Source organism: Saccopteryx leptura, chromosome 2, assembly GCF_036850995.1.
Source record: "Saccopteryx leptura isolate mSacLep1 chromosome 2, mSacLep1_pri_phased_curated, whole genome shotgun sequence".
NCBI classification, from domain to species: domain Eukaryota; kingdom Metazoa; phylum Chordata; class Mammalia; order Chiroptera; family Emballonuridae; genus Saccopteryx; species Saccopteryx leptura.
The window spans coordinates 374,547,009-374,565,713 of NC_089504.1; the positions used below are offsets into that span (position 1 = coordinate 374,547,009).

The window sequence follows — 18,705 nt, forward strand, 5'->3', positions numbered from 1 at the left end:
TGGTAATGATGCATTACAAATGCTAATTCCCCCAGCCTGCTTTCCCTCAGCCCTCTGCATAACCGTGAGCAGCTCAGGCCTGCTCCGGAGTGGGCTGCTTGAGTCCTGAAAGGGAGCTCTGATGGAGAGGGCGGGCTGGGAAGCCGGGCTTCACTGCCTGGAAGGAGGGGTACTTGCTCTGCTCCTCCTTTGATCTCCTTTCTTCTCTCTTGCCCTCTTCTGGAGGCACCTGCTGGTAAGCAGGAGAATGCCAGCTTCTGCCACAGGCACTTCTAAGTGGCATTGACCTGCTTGTGTTGGTTCCAGGCAGGAGATTTAACCTGGGCACTCTGCATTGGCAAATGGCTGGTCCTGGCATGGGCATCGTGGGATCACAGTCACTTGACCAAGTGGCCCCCAGGATATTCCATTCCAGCACTTGGAAGACACTCCGGCATCCAATTAAACTAAACAAGAAAGCAAAATTGTTATCACCGCTCACATAACACTGGAAAATATTATGTCCACTGAGCGGGTGTCCATAATTCTGTAGGAGAATGTCAGGGAACACTGAATCAATGTTTCTGCACATTCCGTTTGGAATGAGGAATATGGTAGACAAAGAAAACATTTTGGGGTCTTTAGATGTACGTTCAAATATGATCTTGTCAAGTAACACCTTGGCCACCTACTCTGAGCCTCAGTGTTCTCGTCTTCAAAATGGGTTTAATGGTAACTACTTTATAGAGTGTGGGTCAAATAAGTTTGCAAATATGATGTATATGTTTGCTCTCTTATAGTTTGCATTGGGTATGAGGGACAGGCTGTAAACAGGTAGGATCCTTATAGCCTAAGGCTTAGTTTTTAAGACTATCCCTTTCCTGCCCTTTTAATACTAAGACCTTTTCAAAGCTAAGCTTTTCCCCACACCCTTGACTGTTGCATGATGTGGGGTGGTGTACTATTATGAGGAATCCCATTTATGCCTCAGATAAGTGGCTTTGTATCAGAGACTTCCTTATTTGTATATTGGCTTAAGGTTTTGATTTCTACACTAAAAAATGGGGCAGACCTGGAACTTGCTCTCTTTTGATTCCTGAGATTAGCATTAGAAAGAAGAGAGCAGATAAAGCCATGTGGAGGAGAGGAGAAGCAGCCAAGATGGCAGAATGCTGAAGAAGAAACCAGTTTGTGCAGAGAGAAGGAGATGGGAACAGAGGTGAATAAGGCTGGTGAGCTAGAAACCTTTGATTCTAGGAAACCAGATGAGTCAGTGGCTTTGGGAGCCCTCAATGGAAAGGATAGTGTTTTCCCACTGTGTGTATTTCTCGCCTCCCGGGTGCGAGCTAGGATTAAATGTAATGGTCCACCAGTTCTTGGCTCTGCTGTTTCATTACCGTCTGTCTGAATCAAATGCAAACCTGTATGGGCCAGGCGGCTGTGATGGTGGCCATGGCTACTGGCTTTACATAGAGTTAAGATGGTGTTGAACCTGGTCGAGGACCTTGCTTTACTGAGACCCATTTGATCTCCTTCATCTCCACTGTCCCCTCTTCGATCCACACCACTCTAACCCCGCTGGGACCAGGCAGCGTATACTGAATCTCTCCACGCTTCAGTTTGCTTTGTTCCAGTCCATTCTTCCCACCCACCCGGCCAGAATGTCCTTTTCAAACATAAACTAGATCATATCAGCCACTGTTTTAAAGTCTAAATTGGCTTCCCCTTCTTTTTAGGAAAAAAAGTTCAAAAATCATTTCCTTATCCTCTGTGCCTTTCAGTCTTGTCTCACAAATGCTCCCTCCTGCTCACGAGCCTCCAACCACTCTGGCCTGTTCTAATTTTCTAAAACATACTAAGTTCCTTCTGCATCAGGAAAGAAAATCTCCAGAGTCCCTAAATCAGATTAGGTTCCTCTCCGCCCACGTTAATACTCTCTGAGGGCATCCTGTGCTTTTGATGTGTGCCTGTAGGTCCGCTGTGTACTTATTTCTATTAATTTGTTTATCTTTTATTATTTTGTGAGCCATTTCCCATTCCTCTGAGAAGCTACCTTACTGCAGATGGAACCCCTGGGTGACATGTGTTACGGCACCAATCACAGGACAGAAGACATACAGTGGATCACTGGAAGTGGGGGCATTCTCTGGAAAGACTACAAGTTTCGTGTTGTATTCCCAGGCCTGATCTACCTTGCAGGAGTGCCATCACGGGTCCCTTTCCAGCATGGCCATGATTGCCATGGCTTCCAAGCGGCACATCCAGGCAGTAGCACTGCCCCTCAGGACCGCGGTGGACACTGGAGAGGGAGTCAAAGCCCCCACGCCATGACCTATGAGGACACATGCTGAGAAGGCTCTCCATTTCCCCTTTCTGGTTTTTGGCCAGGTTGTGCATTTCGCTGGCATAGATAGTAGTAGCAAAAAAGTGTTTGACTATGTTTCAGATCTCCATTCCTAAAGGAATTATTAGGAGACAAGATGTATATATTCCACGAACATTCAGTGAGTAAATATTCCCCAGGATGCTCTGTTCCACATGTTCTATATTTCTCTATCTATTATCTCCTTTAAGTCTCACAGTGTCTCTACGTTGTAGCCACTATTATTAGCACCCTTATTTTACAAGTGAGGTACCTGAGGCACCACGAGGTGAAGTATCTTGCCTAAGACCCCCACAGTTAGGAAGTGGTGCAGCTGGAGCCCCAGATCAGACAGCCTGACTCCCCAGGCCACCTGGCTATCCTGCCCCGATGGAGCGTACAGCCTCATGAGTGTAACAGACGGCAAACAAGCAGTGACAAGCAAGAAATCACGTTTGTCATAGAGAGCTGAGCAGAGTGTGAAGGAGGGACAGACATACAGTGACTTGACAGGGACACGGCAACTGCTGATCGAGTCATCAGTGAAGGCCTGTCTGAGGAGGTCATTTTGGGCAACGACACAGAGCTGGCTGTGTGAAAACCGGTAGGAAGAGTGTTCCAGGCAGAGGACAGCTGGAGGCTTTGGCATGTTTAGGAACTACCTTTGTGCTGGAGCCAGGGGAGTGAGGGGGACGTGGCAGGAGACAAAGTCCAGAGAGGGGCGGGGACCTCTGAGAGGACCACGCAGGCCAGGTGAGGAGTTTGGATTCTAGTGGCGTATGGTCTGGGGAGGCCACTGGGGAGGTCACTGGGGAGGTGGCCGGGGCAGGGGAGCTGGTCAGGGAAGGAAGCTAAGATCTGATGCTGAAGAGGTCATTCTGGCTGGTTTGGGGACAGTAAAATGCGGAGGACCGATTACCAGGTTTTCAGCGGCCCAGGTAAATCATGCTGCAAAATAGGGGATTGAGACTGTGTTTTAGAGCAGTGATTCCCAACCCCCGGGGCCACAGACTGGTACCGGTCCATGGGCTATTTGGTACCGGTCCGCAGAGAAAGAATAAATAACTTACATTATTTCCGTTTTATTTATATTTAAGTCTGAACGATGTCTTATTTTTAAAAAATGACCAAATTCCCTCTGTTACATTCATCTAAGACTCACTCTTGATGCTTGTCTCGGTCACGTGATACATTTATCTGTCCCACCCTAAAGGCTGGTCTATGAAAATATTTTCTGACATTAAACCTGTCCATGGCCCAAAAAAGGTTGGGGACCACTGCTTTAGAGGACCCGGGATTGCAGTGCTGGCTGCGGAGTGGGATGTAGGGCAGAGGGCAAGAGAAAGCACATCAGTATAACCAGGGCTTTGGCCTGGGTGACTGTTTGGATGGTGACCGTATATATGAAAATGGGGGAGACTAGAAAAGACCTCACATGTAAAGTGAGTCAGCCTGAAATCAAGAGTTCTTTCATGTTAATTTGAACCAACAGCTTCCAGTGGAGATGTCATGGAGCATGAGACCTGTGAGCTTGGAGTTCAGGGGAGAGATGGAGGCTGGAGACATCGCATTCCGGAGGAGAGCACACAGAGGGACTGTGTAGACAGAGAGTGGAGGAGGGAGGAGAGGCGCCCTGAGGCCCTGCATCACTGGGGCTGGGGTAGAAGAGGCAAAGCCAGCCAATCAGCCGAGGGGAGGAGACTAGGAGCATATGCCGTCCCAGGAGGACAAGGGGGAATAAGATGGCCGAGGAGAGAGAAGTCGTCTGGCTGGACACTGCTTCAAGTCCTACTCTAGCCCTGCAGTCCTTCGCTTCCCTTTGCCTGCTTGGCTTTCCTCAGTGTCTCTCTTCCCTTTGCCTGCTTGGTTTTCCTCAGTGTCTCTCATCCCCTCCACTCAGTTTGGGCATGGGCAGGTGTGTTTAGGGTAATGTGAGTCTCCCCACTAGCATGCAGCTAAAGCGGGCGGGGGCTTTCCCCTCTTTTGTCTATTTAGAGATGTGTTCCTGGCACCCACAACAGGGCCTGACACTTCATAAGTGCTTAACAAAATACCCATGGAATGAATGTGTTGTGTGAGGAAGAGATTGTGTGAGATGAGGACTGAGACCTAGCCAGTGGCTTTGGCAGGACAGAAGTCATTGGTATTCGTGACGAGACATGTTTCCATGGCTTAACTGAATTCTGTTCAAGGGAAAAGGCGAGGCGGGGGAGCACCGAGGAAGGGACAGAACTTTCTCAGAGGTATGGGGAGACTTCTGGTTGACATTGTCTGTCTCCGTTTTCCCTGGGAGACAGTAGAGAGCGTTAAGCCTGCTCAGTTTGCACTCCGATGGCGATTATCCAGTAAAGGTGGGGGGGGGGGAAGGCAACTGGTGGGGAGGAAGAAACAACATGACCCAGGGCAGGGACCAAGTCCTAGGCCGGGAGAGCCAGGAGGATGTGCACGGAATGCTGAACACAGACAAGGGGGTGACTTGAGGAAGGAGCAGGGATGGTCTCTCGCAGGAAGTCAGCAGGAAGGTAGCGTGGATCCGTCGGGTCCGTCTGGGAAGGAAAGATGCAGTGTCAGTTTCGTTTCCTTCTGATTGCTCCCAGATGCTCAGAGACCCAGGAAGTGAGAAGAGAAAGCCTAAGAGAAAGCCGGGACTGGGGAGCAGTCACCGCGGGAGGAAAGGAAAATGAATTCACTGGGGAAATGGACTAGAATCATGGGCAATTTCAGGCCCATGTGATACTTGAGGTCATGAGTTTAAACTTAGGCGAAGTGATGTGGTAATTCAGTTTTCTCTAACCCGCTTCGCTGTTCTGTTAGAGGTGAGGTTAACTGGAGTGGGGTTAGCCTGGATGCTCTCAACAAGCACCACACCAACCCCAATGGGGATCTTGGTGCCTCCAGAGCAGGCAGGTCTGAGCAGGAAGGCCTGAGCCGCGACCTGCGGAGGAAACAGAACTCCAGCAAAGGTGCTACCTGGTTCACTTTGCCCCATGCTCCTGAGGACCACTCAGAGCAGGTCCATGTGGCCAGGCAGCTCCCTCTCACCTCTGAGTCTGCCACTGCAGACACTGGTTTGTCCCTCCTCCACACTAGGCCTGCCCATGCCCAGCCCACCAGCTGCCCTGTGCCCGCCCTCCCTCTCTGTCCTGCAAGCTCCACCCGCGTTTGGCAGCCTGTGACCATCTCTGACTTCAGAATGTGGACCCACTGGGCTCAGGTGCCCAGAGGCACACACTGATACCTCTCTTCTCCTGACAAAGTGGTGGGGGGGGGGGCGGGGGGGGTCAAGTCAAGTGGAACTGCAGCGCCCAGCTTGGCTCTGGTTAACCGTGTGGGGCTTGGCAGGGATGACTTTTTCAGATTAAGTTTCTTGGCAGAAAACTGGGAGGGATTTGAAAGGCCACACTGCCTATTCTCAGCTCCAAATAGAATTTGGAGTCCACTTCACATGGCACTGGGGTTCTCTTCCTCACAGATGGCGTTGTCAAAATCCCGTGTGCCGCTTCTCGGTCTGTCTCTACCTCTACCTAGATTTACAGCGTCTTTCAATTCTCCCTGGTCTGTGGATTCCCCGGCCATCTGGGTGTCAGTGCACGTCTGTCAGCTGTCAGGCTTCCTGGATATCTGTCGATGCATTGATCTGCGGGTTCCCTGCCGCTGTGCGCTCTGTCAGCCCGCCTGCACCATGCTTGCTCTGCCTGCACTTGCGCCGGCATTCTCTCTCCTCCTGCCAGTTGGTGCTCACGTCTCCAAATCAACATATCTCTAAATTAACCCACCCTTTCCTCAGCAATATCATCCTGGCCAACAACAGGCAGGGTGCATTAACACGAAGGTGGGGTGCCGCTCCACACCCTCCATGGGTGGAATGACATCTAATCTTAGCGTCATTAAATCTACCTCCTACTTGACTGTGGGGAAGTCATTCATGCCTCTGGGCCTCATTCACCAAATCTAAGAAATAGGGATAATGTGAACTGTCAGATAGAAGTAGTTCAAGGTTCAGATGACAACATGTCACTATAAATCTAGATCAGTTTACAGAATACAGCAGGTCTTTAAAAATGTTCTTGAATCTATGGTATATGGTCTAAGTCTCAAAAATAAAACAGTAATGACTACCATTTGTTGAAGAATTATTCTCACTATGTTAAGGACTTATATGCTTAATTGTATTTAATTTTTATGAAACCCAATGACCTTGTTTATCAAAGTGTAGCCCTTAATACCTGGGATTTTTTTTTTAATGCAGAAATTCAAACTATATTCCCCAAGCCTTCTTTTTTTGCATCATTTTTTAATTTTTTAATTTCAGGTGACATGCAATATTATATTAGTTTCAGGTATATTTCCCAGTGATTAGATATTATATAACCTATTCAGTGATCATCTCAAAAAATCTCATACCCATCCGACACCATACATAAATATTACAATATTACTGACTATATTTCCTATGCTGTACTTTACACCCCCGTGACTATTATGTAACAATCAATTTGTATTTATTAATTCCTTCACTTTTTCCATCCATTCACCACCCCCTTCCCATTGGGCAACTGTTAAAATGTTCTCTGTATCTGTGAGTCTGTTTCTGTTCTGCTTGCTCATTTAATTTGATTCTTAGAGTCAATTATTTATAGATATGTATTTATTACCATCTTATTGTTTATATTTTTTATCTAATGTTTTTCTTCTTAAAGTAGACCCTTTAACATTTCGTGTAGTACTGGTTTGGTGATGATGAACACCTTTAGTTTTTTCTTGTCTGGGAATCTCTCTATCTGTCCTTCAAGTCTAAATGATAGTTTTGCTGGATAAAGTACTCTTGGTTGTAGGTTCGTGCTTTTCAGCACAGAATATTTCTTGCTGATATCTCCTGGCCTGCAAAGTTTTTGTTGAGAAATCAGCTGACAGTCTCATGAGAGCTCCTTTCTAGGAAACTAACTGCTTTTCTCTTACTGCTTTTAAGATTCTCACTTTGTCTTTAAACTTGAGCATTTTAATGATGATGTGTCTTGGTGTGGGCCTCTTTGGGTTTATCTTGTTTGGGACTCTCTGTGCTTCCTGGACTTGTCTTTCTATTTCCTTCACCAGGTTAGGGCAGTGTTCCATCATTATTTTCTCACATAGATTTTAATTCCTTGCTCTCTTTCTTCTCCTTCTGGCACATCGATGATGTGAATGTTGGTGTGCTTGAAGTTGTCTCAGACGCTCCTTACACTAACTTAATTTTTTTTAATTATTTTTCTCTTTGTTCTGATTAGGTGTTTTTTGCTTCCTTATATTCCAAAACCCATGATTTGATTCTCAGCTTCATCTACTCTACTGTTGATTCCCTTAATTCCTCATTTTAGTTAGCGTATCTTTTATTTCTGACTGGTTCCTTTTTATAGTTTCTATTTCCTTTTTTTTATTATTATTATTTTTTTCTGAAGCTGGAAACGGGGAGAGACAGTCAGACAGACTCCCGCATGCGCCCCACCGGGATCCACCCGGCACGCCCACCAGGGGCGATGCTCTGCCCACCAGGGGGCGATGCTCTGCCCATCCGGGGCATCGCTCTGCCACGACCAGAGCCACTCTAGCGCCTGGGGCAGAGGCCAAGGAGCCATCCCCAGCGCCTGGGCCATCTTTGCTCCAGTGGAGCCTTGGCTGCGGGAGGGGAAGAGACAGACAGAGAGGAAGGAGGGGGGGGTGGAGAAGCAGATGGGCGCTTCTCCTATGTGCCCTGGCCAGGAATCGAACCCTGGTCCCCCGCATGCCAGGCCGACGCTCTACCGCTGAGCCAACCGGCCAGGGCCAGTTTCTATTTCCTTTTTTGAGCTCGTTGTTTCTTTGTTGACATTCTCACTAGGTTCCTTGAGCACCGTATAGTCATTATCTTGAACTCTGTAGCTGGTAGTTTTCTTGCTTCTTTTTCTGGAGACTTCTCCTGTTCTTTCACTTGGGACATGTTTCCTTGTCTCTACATTTTGGCTGCTTCCCTCTGTTTGTGTCTATGTGTTAGGTAGAGTTGCTATGTCACCCAGATGTGGTAGAGTGGCCTTGTAGAGTAGGTGTCTTGTAGGACCCAGTGGCACAGCCTCTCCAGTCACCCAAGCTGGACATTCCAGATGCACCCTTGTGTGTGCTGTGTGCACTGTCCTATTGTTGTTGAGCTTTTAATGCTGTTGGTGTCCCTGGGAGGGATTGACCTCCCAGGATGATCAGCTCAGGACCAGCTGTGACTACAGCAGAGGAACTGCTATGCAGGAGTTGACCCAATGGAACAGGACTTGCTTCAGTGGGCTTTGGTATTCACCGAGTCTTCCCCTTGAGCGTATTGCTTGTGGATGTGGTAGGGTTGTAATCTGGCATCCAACAGGTACACTGGCTCTGGGCCTCCCAGGAGATGCAAGATTAGTCGCTGCCTGTGTCCTGCTTGGGACCACCTGGCATGAGCTACTTGTCCTGAAAATGACTGCTACTTTTGCTGGGCTTTAAAGTACCACAGAAAGGTCAAGCTGTGAACCAAGGCCAGCTACTACTGGTGCAGGGCCTGGAGCCACTTAGAAAGAGGTACAGGGTACACCGAGGTCAAATGCTGCTTCTTTGAGAAGTTTTAGGAAAGTCTGAAGCATGAGGCAAGAGAGGCCATGTGTATAGAAAAGCCACTAGAAGGGTTTGGGTGGGCCTGCATGTTATGTGGGGCTTGATCTCAGGAAATCCCCAGGGTGGGGCTAGCAGTGTTAGAGCCTCACTATGGCACCTGCAGGCCAGCTCTGTGGCAGGGAGAGAAAAGGATCTTAGAAAAGAAACAATGCCTTCTGTTAGCACTTTTTTTCTGACAAAAAGCAGCCCCCCTCCCAGCTCTCTCTCTGGTATAAGACAATTCAATTCCTCTTTGTGTGTTTCTGGCACCTTTCAAGATGCTGCCTCAGCACTGAGCTCAGAGAGAGTGAGTCTAAGTGTGCGGGCCCTTTAAGAGAAACTCCCTAGGACTCTAGCTGCCCTCAGTTTCCCTCAGCCACATTCCCCAGTGGGTTTTTACAGCCAGGACTTGTGGGGGTTGCTCTTCCTGGCTCTGGAACCCTGGGCTGGGTTGCATAGTATAGGGTTAGGATGCCTCACTCTTTATGGGGGACCTCCACGGCCAAGATATCCGTCCCCATTTTTTTTCTGCCACACATGTGTGTGTGACCAGGCCATTCTGTGTCGCTGCCCTGTCTATTATTATCAGAAAGGGACTGGGCCCAGAATGGGTCTTCCCTGGGGCTACCGTAGTATGTGGATTCTTGACTTTATACAGGAAAGGTTTCACAACATGAGTCCAGGTGATTTTAAGAGTACGTTTTTTAAAGCTGGGGACAGTGTAATAAAGAAAGGGCTTAGGATAGAAGAAACAACATAAGAGAGTCAGGTGGGGCTGCTTTGGCTCTCTGGGAAGTCAGAGAAAAAGGGAGCCTTGAAGACAGGTTCAGGGGATTAGCCCAGGACAAGCTGTGGCTGCCTGCTGCTCCCCTGGTTGCAAGTCTCATGGGGACTCTTAGAATAAGAGAAAAAAGGGTGGATGTGCTCTAGAGAGAGTGTGCCGCTGGGTCATTTGTCTTGAGTCTTTTTATATTTCTTTAGCCAGCAGGAATCCTAGGGGAGGTCTCAGGGGACGTTCTTAACAGAATAGTCATTAGCTCTCCAGGTGTGTCCTTCAATATGTTGATTTATTAAAATGTTTGTAAAGAGGCACCAGGGTTATTTTCTGGTTATCTTTATTTTTTAAAGAATGTTATTAAAGAGGGACCATGACCCCAGGATGTTCTGGAATGTGCAAACTATTTTCTCCTAAGTGTTAGGGAAGGTAATTCCTTGTGATTCATTAGCTGACTGTAAATTGCTCAAATTGTTTGGCCTTGTTTTATTATTTTTGTCTCAGTTTCCTTCATTCCACATGCCAAGTAATTTCCCTAGCTTCTTACTACCTGCCTCACTACCGATCTTGATGTGCCTTCTCATTTAAGTCCCTACTTGTAAGGCTTCTCTTCAGTTACATTTCAGGCTGTTCTAAATGATGATTGTTCTGTAGTTTAGTTGTATTTTTTTTTAAGATTTTATTTATTGATTCTTTTAGAGAAAGAGAGCAATAGCAAGATGCGTCAACTCATAGTTGTTTCACTTTAGTTGTTCATGGGTTGCTTCTTGTAAAGCCAGTAGCCACAGCCACCACCACCGCTGCCTGGCCCGTGCAGGTTCGCATTTGATTTGGACAGACGGTAATGAAAAAATGGAGCCAAGAACTGGTGGGCCATTAGCTTTAATCCTAGCTTGCACTTGGCAGGCAAGAAATACACACAGTGGGAAAACACTTCCCTTTCTATTCAGGGCTCCCAAAGCCACTGATTTATCCGAGTTTCCTAGAATCAATGGTTTCTAGCTCACCAGCCTTACTCACCTCTGTTCCCCATCTCCTTCTCCCTGCACAAACTCTGCACAAACTGGCTTCTCCTTCAGCTCTCCGCCATCTTGGCTGCTTCTCCTCTCCTCCACGTAGCCTTTCTCTGCTCTCCTCTCCTGCATGGGTTCCTCTGCCCCATTTTATAGTGTAGAAATCAAAACCTTTAATCCAATATACAAACAAAGAAGTCTCTGATACAAAGTCACTTATCTGAGGCATAATGGGATTCCTCAAAAGGGTGAAAAAGGCTTAGTCTTAAAACTAAGCCTGGGGTTATAATGACCCTGCCTGTTTACAGCCTGTTCCCCATACCCAATGCAAACTATAAGTGAGCAAACCTATATTTCATATTTACAAACTTATTTGACCAACGCTTCTCATCTCACCTGTGCCTTGACCGGACAAGCCTGAGGTTTCGAAACAGTGACCTCAGCATTTCAGGTCACTGCTCTATCCACTGCGCCACCACAGGTCAGGCTAGTTGTAATTTTGATGTGGTTGTTGAAAAATTTGAGTACTGCATTTGCCTATGCCATCGTCTTGACCAGAAGTCCCCTTACCTTTTAAATCAGAATTGGCATTTTAACAAGATCTCCAACATGCTGAAAATGACATGATGTCATTATTTTTTCTCATTTTACAGAGGAACACACTGAGATCTAACCTGGGTGAATAATTTGTGTGAGGTGACACAGCTAACATGTGAGAAACTTGGGTTCTGAAACTGGCGTCTCTACTTCAGTGCTTCCCAGGATGGCCTCTGGACTGTGAGGGTGTAGCACACACACATGCACGTGTACATGCAGAAGAACAGTCACCCTGTGCATCTCAGCTCATGATCTGAAATGCCCCGAGACCTGAGAACAAGCTGGGGACTGTCTTTCTCCTCATTGGAAGGGAGCATGGTAGCAGGAATGCTGGACTGAGAATAAGGAGACTCCAGTTTAACTAGCTGTGTGATCTTGGGCATGATACTTCATCACTCTGAGCCTCTGCTTCTTCACTGAGGAAGTGAGATGATTGGACCCGTTATTATAACCATGTACCTCTGCTGTTATTCTTTCGATTTGCAGGTGATTTTGTTTCGACGACCCATATGCTTAAGAAGTGTGTCAGTGTTTCTGTCCGATGTCAATTACCAATGAAGTTTGCATGGGGAGAGAAGGAAGGACTTAAGGGGTTGTTTTATAATAGTTGAATTTTGAAATCCAAACCTGACTCCTCCTAAAAGAACCATTCTCAAGCCCAGGCAAATCAGACAGCCTGTGTCAATTACTGCTTGTGATTATTCTGGAGCTTGTTTGTGGGACGAGAGGCTCTTTCATACATCATTCCTAGAACTTCCTCAGGGGATTTATGGACCAAGGACATCTGGTGCCGGAGGCTTTATGTCAGTTGGTGTGATCATCCAAATGGGGGAAGGGCCTATAACACTCCAAAGGCTGGTGCCCGAATATCTTTAATTCCTTCTGAAGGGTCGGGGTTATTTCTCCAGCGGGAGTACTAATGGGATTCTAATACCCTGGCAAATGGGATTTTTTACAACTGCCATTCTGCAGTTACTGAGATGGCGTGTCACTAAGACAGCCCTATAAATCCTGCCAAGTCACTCTGAGGAGGAGGAGGAGAGGGGACCACAGGGTGAGAGGGCTCTCCCATGGAGCCAGTCGCGTGGTGGGCCCACTGAGGGGGTGGCTCTGGGTCTAGTTCTCAGGATGAATTACTAACTCCATGGGAGAGCTCAGATAAGCCATGGAAATACTCGGCAGGGTCCCCCGCCCCGGGGCCTAAAAGAAAACAGAATCTGATGGAAAGGAGGCAATGAGACTGTATGAAATACTCTTTACTCTTTGCCTCTTTTTATATTTGATTTTCTAAGGCCTCTATTTCTGAGTGCTTGAGAGCTGAGGACTTTAGGATATTTTTCAAAAGTAAGTAACTGTTCTTTCGAGCCGAGTAGAACGGGACCCACAGGCAGGCTTATGGTGCACGTTATGCAGAAGGAACACACAATAAAATAAGGCCCATCCTGATGTTGGGGTTAAAATGGATGCTTCAGAGTAAAATCGTTGCTAAAAAATGATAGATGTTTTAGTGGATATATATTTAATGTTCGGATTAGTTGGTTATACTTAAGCACAAGTTGCTTGTGTACACTGTTTATAGATCACTGCGGTAGATAAGAATGACAGGCAGATAAAGTACTTTCCATCTCAGAGGAAAACAGTAACACCCAGAATCTTAAATGAGGCATCCCAGAACACCCAGTTTTAAGTCTCTGAGTCAGGACAAACGGCAGTTCTGTAATTTAGCTCCAACCTGCTCTTCCCCCACTACACCAGCTGGGCTGCATTCCCCAGGAAGGTTTTAGGCACCATCCCCTCCCCTCCTCCAGGTCAGGCTGTCTCTGAAGGAAAGTTGCACTAAGGAGTGATCTTAAATTGGGGGCTTGGGGCTGCTTATAAGTTAGAGGTTTGGTCAAGGACAACCTGACCTTTGTGTCACTGTCCATGGGCACACCCGTGGTACTCTGACCCAAGCTCCCAGTGACTGTCCCAGTAGCACATCTGTAAATTCTCCCTGGTTTTGCATTTCTTCTCCTATGTCTGTTTGTCTGCTACCTTCCTTCCCCAGATAAAGACAAACCATTCAGGTCCTTGCATCGTATTGTGAGCATGCTTCTGTCCAAACTGAAATGTAAGCTTCTCTAGAGCGAGGCTTCAGCAAGCTTTTACTAAGTAAATGCTGTTTGCATAACTGGACCCTATGGAAGATATGAAGAAATGTAAGAACCATTTCCAGTTCTCCAGGCACTTACAAATTTCCTAGAGAGACAGGATATATCCATAAGTTAAAGTCAAAGTAATTCATTGCCATTGCATTGTTCTTTATAATATCCGATACTTGCACAACAGTATCTCATTCATCCTCTGTTAGTGACAGGAGGTTAGGATTTTAATTCCTTCTTTAAAGGAACAGGGAAATGGAGGATCAAAGAGGTAAACTGAGGCTTGTCTAAATGTATGAAGCTAGGAAGCTTTTAAACGAAAACTCCATCCTGGTCCTATTGCTCTAAGTAGCATGGGGGCTGGTGAATAAGGTGATGACAATTTGCATGATACGGAGACAAATACCGCAGGGCATCAGAGGAAGGACAAAATCGTTAAGCAAGAAGGATTAGAAGAGACAAGAGGTGATGTGTAGGGTGAGATCATGTTATCCGTTTCAAAAGAATTTTTTCTCTTTGGCTTAGTGTCTGAGTACCCAGCAGTCCCCGTGGAGAGACGGACTGTGGGCCTGGAGGCCACGCGGACATCACGGGCTTGAACTTGACAAGTTGTGTGAAGCAATCCAGACTTTTCCACTTAGGAGGAAAACTATACAATTCCAGTGCTGGGATGAGCCCTGTCTGAGTGGCTTTCCCCATCCTCCTCCCTCATCCCGAGGGTCACACTCCCGTCCTCCCTACCTGGGCCGCCAGCCTCTGACCCTGGCTTGCTGTCTCTGCAGCTTCAGTCTGGAGGCACAGAGCCTATGAAGGTGGCATTTCCAGGTCAAAGCAAGCCTCTCCTGGTCTTGCTGAGGACCTTGTCTGTCTCATTCTCTGGTGAAGAGGAGGAACGGATGGATGGGTCGGCTTACCAGTCTCCTTTCCTGTTTTCTCCCACCCAAAGTATGGGGATTGAACCAGACGACCCTCCGTGCAAATCCAGCTTCAACTCTCATTAGTTGTGAGTTGTGGTCAATGTACTAACTTCTTCTAAGTAGCTAATAACTTCAGCCTTAGTTTGTTTCCATTTAAATTACAGTCCCTACCTGCCATGTCACTATCCTATATTAATATAGGAACCAATAGTACCAGCATCTGGTTATTATCGCTTTTATTCTGTATCTAAAAGTCTCAGGGCCTATGTAACTGGATGAACTAAGGCTCAGCTGGATGGCGGGAGCTTGACTCTCCCTTCAGTGTGGCCCCAGTCCGCTCAGGGTCCGCTCTAAGCACTGGGCAGGGAGGGCAGCTCTGCCCAGCAAAGTGTGCCTACTGATTCTCTGGAAGGAGCCAGGAGCCATCTGGGTGGAAGGAAGCTGGTATGTGTGTCCTAACCTAGGTTCTGTCCCCAACTTACTATGTGATTTGGGGAAGTTACTTAACCTCTTAGGAACTCCAGTGTGTCAGATTGAAACAGTTGGAAGAGAATAAGTGCTCTCCACAGCTGTGGGCATGAGAGATGATGGACGTGGAAACACTTTATAAATTGTGTGGCCCTGTGATCCAGGCCAGAGCGATGCTTTTAGGAGCTCATCATCATATGCTCCCATGAGACCCACGACACACGTAGATGCACCTGAGCAGGTGGACACACGTTGCTGGGACCAGAAGCACAAGTTCGGAAGGAACCGAGCTCCTTGCTCAGGGCCCAAGCCAGCTGGACAGGCCCAGCAAGCGAGGCTGGAACAGCAGCCAGTGAAAGAGCACTGTGGTCTCAGCCCTATTTGAATGCAAGTAAAATGGTGGCAGGTTGGCTGCCGGCAACCCTCGGTCTTGGCGGCACTCTGGCCAGGAGTCCCATGGTAGTCATGCCGTTACCCTGTAAACTCTAAAACACCCCCCCCTCACCTCCCTCCCTGGCTAAAGATGGTTGAAATAGGGTGATATCCATGTTTCTTGACTTTTATTCTACAGTCTAAGACCTAAATGTAAGCTTGACGTCAGTCTTGCACTTAAAAGAACTATCAAAAAGTAAAAAAGAAGCAAAAAATTCTGGAGTTATACATATTACATGACTGTGTCCAATCTCTGTTTGGGGTTGATTTTTCCCCATCCCCAATTGCAGGAAGCCAGGAAGATGCCATTGTCGTCTCGGGCAATCACAAGCCGAGGCACCTGGCAGCTGAGCCCTCCCCTCCTCCTCCTGCTCGTGAATAGGCAGCCGCTAGTTCCATTCTGTCCACAGCCTCCTCAGCTTTTACAGCACAAACAGAGGCATTTACCAAATCCCGCTATAACTGCAAGCACTTTGCAAAGCCAATCTCTGTGTCGGAGGGTGACCTTTCAAAGCCTGAATGCAGAAGAGCCTGCCCCACACCTGGGATGACAGGCATGAGGCCCAGCCCCCGGCCCAGGCTCCAATCAGGGCAGAGCCAGGGCCACCTGCTGTCCAGAGTCCACTGACACAAGAGGGGAAAGGAAGCAGATCCGCCGGGCTAGAGAGGCGACCGCGACTCAGTCCAGGACACAGTTCCACACTGCAAACCCCAGCAGCAGAGGCCAGGCCTGATCACCAGGTCTGTCCCCATGGAGTGGCCGAGAGCCCAGGGGACACAAGTGGCTGCAACTCCCGGGCTGCTTTCTTCCTTCTAGCGCCACTGGGCACGTGCACACTGAAGCGCGTGTGGAATCGATTACTGAAATAATTTGTACTGTGTTTGTTCATTTGCCTCTTTGTTTACTTTCTAAGTGTATTTAAAATCTCGTCTGTGTTGTGGCTGCAGGCTTCCAATCTGAAGGTCCTTCCTGTTACACTAACTCTGCATTGCCCTGGCGTGGCCCAGCCCTGGCAGGTGCTCTCTATGCAGATGGTGGTCTCCACTTTCACCTGGACAGGGAGCTGAGAGGCCATCGCCTGCAGCTACGCCCCTCACAGGCTCTGGCTCTGAAGACCTAGTGTAAAATGGCCTGGGGTCACCCCCTCCCATTGAGGGTTTGAATTTCAGCTAGACTCAGCAGGCTCAGCCCTGCTCTGAGCTCCTGAGCTAATGACAACAAAGGCTGGAATTAGCGAGGTGGACATGACAGGGCTCTCCAGACTCAGCAAGCACTGGCTATGCCCAAGACTGCTTTGTTTTGTCATTCAACATTGACCCATCTCCTTAGTCACCTATCAGACCAGCATCCACAACTGGGGTGGCTGGAGATTCTGTCACATGTGTAGTCCTGGAAGGGACAGCCCTGCACTCTTGGCTCTCCCCTTATGTCAGCCCAGATTTGCCTTTTAGAAAGATCCCTCTTCCTTATTCTTGATAAAATGCCCACCTTGGTGCTCTGTTGCTCAGCCCTGCACTTGGCACCTCTGAGATTTGGAGGCTGGTGCCGAGCCCGGAGTAGAGGCAGGTCCTGGTATCCTGTATCATCCATCCTAGCCTGTATCTCCAGGTGCACCCAGCGCCCGGTTCTATTCTGGGAGTGCCACACTTCTGCCTACAATGCTGCACCCATCTCGCATTCTAAGGGAATGTGCTATTGCCCCTCGCTCCCTGGACATCACGGACTGTACTGAGTTAGCACATGAGCAAGGCCTGTCCACCGCTGAGCGTGTGCACCCAAAGTGCAAAGTAAGCACCGGTAACACATGGCACCAGCAGCTCTTCCCGTCTGGAAAGAACCAGCCTGACCTTCCTGGTGGTCAGTACTGCCACCAGAAAGCCCCCTCTTTCAGCACTGTGTCAGAGGGACATTTTGCTGAGCCCAGAGAGAAGGATTATGGCTTCTGCACCCACTCTGAGGTTTTTGTAGCAGGTGACAGAGATAGCAATAAGTCATGGAGAAAGGCCACATCATCAGACCACAAACACTGAGAAAGATCTTTGCATGTGAGTCGAAGGCCAGCTTCTCTGTGAGCCTGTGACATCAGGGGGGGGGGGGGGCACAGCCATTTCAGGTCTGTGGGAGATAGGATTAAGGACTGATAGCTTGCTTCCTTCGACCCTCCTTCCATTGTGAGATGTGGGGAAGATAGAATGAAAGAACCGATATAAAAGTGCTTTGAACTTTTTAGGCTCAAAGGAGCTTTAAGGATCTGAGGTATTATGATTATCTTTTATCCGTATGAAAATATTGATTACATGGGGAGGCTGGTGGGATGTCTCCGGCTGCCTGGGCAGAGCCCTTGAATGCTGAAGGTATTAATAGGTATTGTTGTGAAAAGGTCCTCGGCAGAGTGAGATTCAGAGGGAGATTTATAAAGGTGGTGGAGGGCCAGAGGTTAAGTTATATCTTAAATATGTGTTGGGACGTGGCTTTTTGCCAAGTCACAGCCCGGGGGGAAGAGAATCAAATGTCCCCTTTCTGCTGCGCCGTCACCCTCCTAATGGACACCATCACTTTGTGCCGTTTGTACCGCGGCTCCTGCCTCGGGCACTCTCGCTCCCAAGCGCTGGCATCAGACTTCGCCGGGACAAGTTATTATTAATGATGATAATAATAACAGCAATAAGTCATCTGGCTCCATCACTAATGTTCCAGGTGAGAAAACATAAGAAAATCGTCCCTAACATAAACACTTTGATTTAATTCCCTACGTTAGGATTCTGTGGCAGCTGCTACAGTAGGAAGACCACAGATTTCTGAGTCAGAGAAAATGGGGCATGCATCTCTGCCCTGGTATGTGCTACCCTCGTCATCCTTGGCGAGTCCCTGGACTTTTCTACGTCTTAGGTTTCTTATCTTTAAATGTAGATGATATTTACGTCTACCTCATAATGTCGTAAAATTCAAACGGGATGGAGCATGTAAGACACTCAGCTGACTGTTCGGCCCATGATGACTCTCAGTAATATCTGCTCTTCTTAGTGTGGTTATTATTGCTAGGCTATGAGAAGTCTCAGAATCGTGCCTCGATGCTTTTAAAATGCAGGTATGAGAGACCTAATGAATCAAAATCTCTTTGTATACTACATCTCTATACTGATCTCTTTGTATACCAAAAAATCAGAATCCCTGGACTCATTTAAAGTGTTTGCGAGAATTAATTTAGATGATGCATGTCAAGTACCCAATACCATGCCCAGCACACAGTGGGGTGTCAGTATGTGTTCATACTCGGCCAGGAGAAAGTTCATGACATTAGAGAATATTACAGAGAATAGGCTCCTTGCCTGTGATTTGCAGCGCTTTCTGCCTCCTTTTACACATTCAGTCACCTGGTCAAAAATCTGG

At 47.7% G+C, this 18,705-nt stretch overlaps 1 protein-coding gene across 1 annotated transcript in view; it reads left to right on the forward strand.

The window, feature by feature from the left end:
* The window catches only part of NTM (neurotrimin), a 1,039,948-nt gene that overhangs the window by 124,770 nt on the left and 896,473 nt on the right, over positions 1-18,705 (forward strand). The gene's annotated exons all lie outside the window — the stretch shown is intronic.